Source organism: Furipterus horrens, unplaced genomic scaffold (assembly GCF_987537825.1).
Source record: "Furipterus horrens unplaced genomic scaffold, mFurHor1.1.pri manual_scaffold_6, whole genome shotgun sequence".
NCBI classification, from domain to species: Eukaryota; Metazoa; Chordata; class Mammalia; order Chiroptera; family Furipteridae; genus Furipterus; species Furipterus horrens.
The window spans coordinates 35,338,617-35,347,227 of NW_028327176.1; the positions used below are offsets into that span (position 1 = coordinate 35,338,617).

The window sequence follows — 8,611 nt, forward strand, 5'->3', positions numbered from 1 at the left end:
AGCATGTAGAAAATTGGGATCTGATATCAGTGCTTATGATATTCCAGCACACTGCTCATCTAGAGGTTTATAAATGGCCACAATGAGTCTATTTAGATTTTTAAAAAGTTATTATGTAAGATAGTACTAAAAATTAGCAATTGAAAGCATGTAAGTTACAATATAATTCTTCATCTTTTTGTTTTCTTATACATATATATACCTACTTGGTAATGGATCGCCCCGGGCGAAGGCTGCTCAAGCGTCAGGACATGGGCCCGCCTCCGGAGAGAGGGGAGGGGCGGGGCCGGGCAGAGGGAGGGAAAAGACCCGGCTTCAGGTACCGGGACTTGGGGGAGCGCGTGACTGGCGCTCAGCTTTTGCTTCGCCTCTCTTTGCTAGTGTGCGGCTCTCAGCTTTGCAACCCCGAGCCTTCTGTCTAACCTTGACGGATCACCAGGCCTTGCAGAACAAGGTCAAAGGTGTCAGCGTTTACTCCTGAAGACTGGTTTCTTACAATGCAATAATCCCTTTAAAGCGTTTATGTCCTTGATGTAATTATTGTGCATATATATTTTGCAGCTACCCCTGGCTGGTTTGGCTCAGTGGATTGAGCGTCGGCCTGCGAGCTAAGTGTCGCTGGTTCGATCTTCCAGTCAGGGCACATCAGAGAAGGAAAACTCTGACTCCAAAAAACCTCCGCTGCCTTGCGGCATACCTCTTCAGGGGAAAGGCTAAGAGAGTAAACCCCGACAGAAAATCCGGAGCCGGAGTCCCTAAGGCGGTTTGACGTTGTAGTCAACACCAGCAACTCCTGGGGCGCACCTGAAGCCAAGCTGTATTGACTCCGTCTTTCCCTTGGACCCTTCAGCTGCGAAGAGAGGGGGGGTCTGCTGCATGGGCAACAGCAGACCCTCCATATCACCCTGCCCAGGCTCTGTAGCTTCAGCTTCACTGGAGAGGACACTCCAGCGTCATCACAAGATGTCGATTCAACACGGGAGGAGACAGATACCGTGTCACTCCCGAGTCGGACTGCACAGCCATTCTCGGCGGTGCAGATAGACTCTTAAGAAGCTGCACCATCATCTCTCGAGACGGATGGCTGCCGACGACGACGATATATACCTACTTCTTCCCTTAGGGGAGAGGGTTTATTTATTTTTTGATTCCTAGATTAAGTTTTTGTTCAAAATTTAAGTGAGTAGGTCCTGGTTAAAAAAAAAAATTAAACAAAACCTGAAAACAGTTATGAATTAAATAGGGGAGGGTTACAACACTGCTCTTTTGAGTTCAATAAAATTTCTCTGTAACAATTTAAAATACTATTTTCAAAATAGTTTTAAAATCATTCGATAACCTACTCAGAAAAAAGATACTAAAATGTTTCTTAGTCTAATGTTTACAACACTCTACCCTGCAATGTATACGCAATTATGGACTTTATAAGAGTTGGGGAAGTTGAATTTTAAAACAGTAACAGAGAATAAGGGAGAACATGAGAAAGGTGTTAAAAAAAGAAAACTTTTACTGAAATAAGAAGCACCAGAAAAGCACCCTAGAGAAATGGCAAGACTATAACAGAAGTACAAAGGAATCAAGTTAGATGTGTTTCAATCGTGTGAAATGCTACTGAAGCACTTTTCTTGCTTATGATTGCCAGCTTTACTATTCATTAAGTTCTTATTTCTGACAGAGTCTGATGGTTCATTATCCTCAAATGGCAGGGGTGGCATCCAGCCTCATGTGTCCTGGGCAGTGAGAAAGTTGTCAGTTCCAGAGAGCTAGTTAGACAGTCATCAGTCCATTAGAGAAGGAGAAAAGCAATGCTTTCTGCTCTATTTGGCATTTATTTTGCTTATTCTGGAAAGAAAAATGTTAGCTAAATTATAATCTGAGTTGGCTTTTATTTAACATTTGTGGGAAAGAACATGACAACAGCTTTAGTGGTGAGCGCGGTTGATAGATATGATAACTTTCTTTTTGCAGCCCCCCCCCCACACACACACACGTTATTAGTGAGAACACTTAGGACAAAATACTAGGGTATAAATTTAAAATGGCAATGATTCATAAAATTTATTTCTTGTAAAAGAGCCATGGTTTTATGGGGCTCTTATTTTGCTTTCATTTATGCTTAGTTAGCAATCTATTATTGAAACATTTTTTAGAAGGCGAATACTATCAAAACACCTCAGTATAGCAAAAGAGAACACTTTCTGTAATCTACTATCTACATCTGTCATGAGCAAGAAAGAAAGGGATGAGTATCAGGCACACTAAGGACTCACTTATTTACTCAATTTCTTCACTTGTGAGTATGTATTTACCTCAGTAAGTATCTATCATATGCTATGTATTTTGCTAGGTACTGAGGCAAAAATGACAAATGAGCCAGATAACACCTAATATAAGAGAACTCACAGATGACTAGGGAAGCTGTCCTGTGAGCAAGCAATTGGGATGCAGCATGATCCAGTATGCAGTGTGTCACCAAAGGAAGAAGTAATCAACTCGGGGGGGGGGGGGGCGGGAGGGAGCAGTGAGGAGAGGGAAGACTTTGAGAAGGACTGGAGTTTCACCACCCCAAAATATGCCTTTTTGGATATTGATTTTAAGTTGGTTATTAAGAAAGACTCATAAAGTACCATTAACCATTACCCCCTTACCTGCCTAAAGTAATTTAAATAGAAAAACTGCTTTGAATGAAGGGAGTATCACATAGTGTGATAGAATAAACAAAATGTGACAAAGACAGGGGAAAATCTAACAAAACCTACCTGTTAGATTTCCGGCTAGCCCCACAAGAATTTGTTTACCACATATTTGCTCTTTCTCATCTACCTATGAATTGCCTACTTTCTTTTCAAACCCCTGATCTCTGCCACTCCACTCCCACCTTCCACTTTGTCCAAAATGGCATATAAACCTCAACTGCCCAATGTGTCATCAGGCTTCACATCTTATGGCACCCCCACACTATGTCTGCAATAAATTTTGGACATTTTCTCCTGTTAGTCTCTCTCATATTAATTTGATTATTAGCCCAACTAAAAGAATTTAGACAGTGGGAGAAAAGATATCTTTTGTGTCTCCATAATGTCATGTAGAAAAAGGTCTCCTCTGCTGGTCTCCCAAAGGGTGATTTGGAAGGTGGTTGCCTGACAAGCAAAGAAAACTGGGAAGACATTTGAAGCACAAAGCAAGAGCTGATCGAGGCAGGAGAGCACAATTGGAGTTGAAAGCAGAGTGAGCAGTGTAGTGTAGAGGAGCAGAGGGAGTCACAGGAAATGGTGGACAGCAGTTTAGAGACTGAGAGGATGACTATGAAGACTGCTCTAGTTTCAAAAAAATTGATGCTAGACACATGTGTAATTTTAAAAGGGTGTTCAAAAGAAAACTTCAGTCAATATAGAGAAAAGATTATTTTATGCATTCATTTTTTTAACTTATTTTTATTTTTCCCATTACTATTTAGCCCCCATGCAATCACCACACGGTTTTCCATGAGTTCTTTTTCCTCTCTGCTTGATTCCTCCAGGCCCTAACCTCCACCCCCCACTAGCTGGCATCCTGCTCTCCATCTGTGAGTCTGTCTCTATTTTGCCTGTTATATCAGTTTGTTCGTTAGATTCCATATATGAGTGAGATCATATGGTATTTGTCTTTCTCTGACTGGCTTATTTCACTTTGCATAATATTCTCCAGGTCCATCCATGATGTTGCAAAGGGTAAATTTTTCTGCTTTTCTATAGCGAGTAGGATTCTATTGTGTAAATGTCCCATAATTGTTTCATCCACTCACCTACTGATAGACACTCGGGCTGCTTTCATATATTGGTAATTGTAAATAGTGCTGCAGTGAACATAGGGGTGTTTATGTTCTTTTGAATTAATGTTTTGGGTTTCTTCAGATATATTCCCAGAGGTGGGATTGGTGGGTCAAATGCAGATCCATTTCAAAATGAATTAAAGATTTAAATGTGAGACCCAAACCCATAATAATCCTAGAAGAAAACATAGGCAGTAAAATCTCAGACACTGCTCATAGCAATATTGTATGTGATATATGTCCCCAGGCAAGGGGAAAAAAAGAAAAAAATAAACAAATGGGACTATATCAAACGAAAAGGTTTTTGCACAGCAAAGAAAATCATCAACAAATAAAAAGACAACTCATGGAATGAGAGAACATATTTGCCACTACATCTGATAAGGGGTCAATACCCAAAATTTATAAAGAAATTACAAAACTATACAGAAAAAAAAATTCAATTAAAAAATGGGCAAGGGACCTGAACATCAAGCACTCATTATCTAGAAAATTATTTTCCCACTCCCCAACTTATGTCTGCAGTGAAACATCAAGATCACAAACATGACTTTATAACCATTCATTATTCACCTGTATATAACTGACAGGTTTGTGATCCCCTGCTTTCACATATAGTGAATTTCATTTTCTCTTTTCCCCGTCTTATGATTTCTAAATTGTCTAGTATAATTTTCCAAGTCTATCATGTCACTTTCCTTTACTAATATCTCCTCATTTAAAAACCTGAATTCTACTTTATATAAAACTAGCTCCCTCCAGCCTATATTTCATCAAAGATATGAAAATAACTCTGTCTTGTGAGTTTTGCAAGTATAGTTATCTTGTCATTAAACTCTTTGGAACAAAAGATGAGCAAGTCCAATTAACCACTAACTACATACTGTTATTCAGGCAATGATTCTCTTTGGGTCTAATTTTGGTCAATATGTTGTTTATTTTTAAGTCTTTTCCTAATTAAGCTTGCTCTCAAGATGTTAGTTAAAACTTCTTCCATCCCCGTAGATATAGACTAGGGATTCTATTTTCTTGAACATTAACATGTGGTACTTTCTTGATAAAAAGCTTTTATTTTGAAGAGTTAATCTTCAAACATGGATGGCTATTTAAAAAATAAAAATTTAATTAAGGCCGCCGCTGCTGCCGCCATCGTGCCAGCCCCTCGGGTCTCAACGAGGCCGGGTGACGCTCCAGAATAGGAGACAAGCCAATTTGGGAGCAGATTGGATCCAGCTTCATTCAACATTACTACCAGTTATTTGATAACGACAGAACCCAACTAGGCGCAATTTACATTGACGCGTCATGCCTTACGTGGGAAGGACAGCAATTGCAGGGGAAAGCTGCCATTGTGGAGAAGTTGTCTAGCCTTCCGTTCCAGAAAATCCAGCACAGCATCACGGCGCAGGACCATCAGCCCACGCCAGATAGCTGCATCATCAGCATGGTTGTGGGCCAGCTTAAGGCTGATGAAGACCCCATCATGGGGTTCCACCAGATGTTTCTATTAAAGAACATCAATGATGCTTGGGTTTGCACCAATGACATGTTCAGGCTTGCCCTGCACAACTTCGGCTGACCTCCTCCCAGCCTGGCACTCATGCTCTTTCTTCCTCCCTCTTCCTGATACTATTCACACTCCTCCAGATGCTCCAAATATCATACACAAATGAGCAGGACCATGGTGGGAGTGGGCGCAGTGCGCTGCTGCTACCTAGGTGTTGTGCATGATGTTTGGACACTAGACTAGTTACATCTGACAGAAGTATGTGTTGTACCAGCGCATGCCTTGGAAAGACTTAAGTAATGCAAAAGGTTGTCATTTTTTTTTTTTTTTAATCTACTGACAAGTTGCTCTAGTAACCCAAAGAAGTGAAGGAGAAAGCAGCTGCCTCACCGCCCAGATATTGATTTGTTCAGATGTTTCAATGCCTCATGATACAATAAAACCACAAAAATTTTCTTAACAAAAAAAAAAAATTTAATTAAAAAGTGGTTTCCATGAGGAACGAGGTATCCCTTTGTTTGCTACATTGACCAGACTCTGGTTTTAGATTGACAGACCTAGAGACCTGATATTGTCATTCCCTAAAAGTACCTCATATCTCAGGGGCAGACTGAAATTAAACAAGTTCACAGACCAATATGTAGAGCCAGAATATCTGCTTATTGATTTACAATGAGAAAAAATAGCTGCTACATGGACTGAAATATTAATGTCAGTTTTCTATTCCAGCAAACCATATAACAGCTCCTGCATGGGAAACTAAATTATAACAGAGAGATTGCTTGGTGAGCATGGGATCAGAACAGGGCATGATTAAGACCTTTCAAGGCCAAAAGCATTTCAGTTTGCTTCTCACTTCCCTTATGTTACTCAAAATAGAAACAATGCAAAACTATAACAATGTGAAAAGCCCAACAAAGTTTTTGTTTTCCCCCCATGGCTAATATTTTATATCTTCTTTAAAATATCAAATATTATATTCAAAAGTATATAATATTTTGTAACCCTGTTCTGTTGGTGTCCTAAATACATTTGTCTACTGGGCTACAAATAAGAGGAGCTAATTCTAGTACTTGGAGTTTTGATTGCAACAAGCCTGGACGCAGCCCTTCTAAAGGATACTAAAACTCTCTCCTCTAGACCCTCCTTGGATAGATGCTGCCAGTATTTGCAAAGTGACTCTTCAATATGCTTCCAATCCCTTTTTGATTGACACATTCCTCCTTTAATGATGTTAATGCATTCAATTACTTTATAGTCACAGAAGGCTGATCTGAGAATATTCTAAGAAGAGTTTTCATATCTCTGATCTGCTCTACTGTGCATCGATTTCATATTGTAGAGCTCAATCAGAGGGCAGAAGGCCCCCACCTTCTTTTATAACAATAACTATTGAGAAGGGAGAAAAATCAACTAGATCCCCATGTAATAGGCAAAGCTAAAAGACCTGTTCAGGATAACTATTATTATCTATAGATATTATGCATGACGGGGCCAAGTTTACATTGGCCTAGGGAAGGCCACAGTCACAGTGTAAAGGATCACCAGTCTGAAGGTATGATTTTCTGGAAAGTGTCCTAACTAATAAAAAGATACTCACTGAATGAGTAAATGAATGGATGTTAATAAAACAATTTTAAAGGCTTCAGAAAACAAGAACAGTTAAATAACTAGCTTTTTGATGCACTGCACACTTAATGACTTAAATAAATTATTAGGTTTAAGAAAAGCTGAGGACCGGTCCTCATAAAATATTATTTACACAGGGAATAATCATAACTTTTTATTGTGGAAAAACCTGGCAGACACCATTCTAAGTAAAATTACTTTTAAGGAGATATATAAACACTGTATTCCATCCAATATGATATGGTGAGAAGGGCACACTATAGCTTTTGCAGTACACTTGTCAAAAATGCATAACTTTGGTAATGGAAATGCAATGGATAAGACCAATTTGAGAGGCATTCTACAAAGTGGCTGGCTCTTCAAGAGCATCAAGTTTGTAAAATGCAAAAAAGAAAAAGAAAAATAGATTAGTGGGAGAATTGGTGGTATTCAAATTATATTTGTACATTAGACTTAGTGAATCGATGTTAATTTCCTGATTTTAATGATTATATTATGGTTACATAAGTTGTTAATATTAAAGAAGTTAAGTGAAGTATATGTGGGAACTGTACTATTTTTGTATCTTTGCTGTAAATCTAAAATTATTTCCAAATGAGAAGTTAAAAGAGAAAGAATAAGACAAATTTCATGAAAAACAAATAAGTTTATGTATCAGTAACTGAAGTAAATGTATCTTAAATTGTGTTCATGTGTGTGTGTGCGTGTGTGTGTGTGCGTGCATGTGCGTGTGTGTGCGTGCGTGTGTGTGTGTGAGTGAGGGGGGCAAAATAACACCTGAAGGATATTTGACATCTGTCATTAATTCCAAAAAGTTATTCCTTTCCCCCAAAGCCCTCGGTAACTTTTCCACCTCCACTCTTTCAGAGTTGTCATATACACTTTATATTTTCCAGACGTACTTTTCAAACTGTGGTTAAAAAGCACATGATAAAAACAAACCTAAGACTATTGAAGACTTTTCATGAAGAGTAAGCCTCCTTCTCCAAGCTTCTGCAGTCTCTCAGACTTCGTCTCCAAATACAATCATTTCAACAACTGTAGGATTTGCCACAATAAACCCTTCTTATCCCTAAACACTATAGCTGCTACAATATATACTTTAATGGTTTTAGACAAAAATCTTTTGGCTCCTTGCCATGATAGAGAGCTTAATTTTAGCTTTTTACATAACCTCTGATATCCCCTTCTTTATGTTCCAGTAAAATAATATCTCCATTTAATTAAATTAATAAACAATGATTAGAATGTTATTATGTATTTTTGGTTCACTTTGGAGATAAGTTCTATGCCATGATTTACTTTTTTTGATACAAGTTTTTGATTTTCCTGATTTTGCTCTATGCTTTTATTTTTTTTTATATCTTATTTTAGTAGTTTCCCTCACTCAGTTATAGCAGGTATTTTGTTGCATCTTCCCCCTCTCTTTGTTCTGGAGACCTCTGCCCTGGGGCCATTAAGCTTCCTGTTTCTCTCTGACACTGCCCCACCACCCACCCCCACTAGTTTTCTCCATTAAACCCAGTGACTCCTGAATCTGAAAACATTACAGCTGAGTAATGATTTGACTGGGTTATAGGTTATGAATATCTTTTTTCTTAGTACTTTGAAGAAATAATCCCATTGTTTCCTAGCATGCAGTATTGCTGCCTCCATTTTTATTC

At 38.6% G+C, this 8,611-nt stretch overlaps 1 pseudogene; it reads left to right on the forward strand.

Annotated features, from left to right (window-relative positions):
* Positions 1-212: 212 nt before the first annotated feature.
* On the forward strand, positions 213-5,573 carry LOC150005964 (nuclear transport factor 2 pseudogene; annotated as a pseudogene).
* Positions 5,574-8,611: the final 3,038 nt, after the last annotated feature.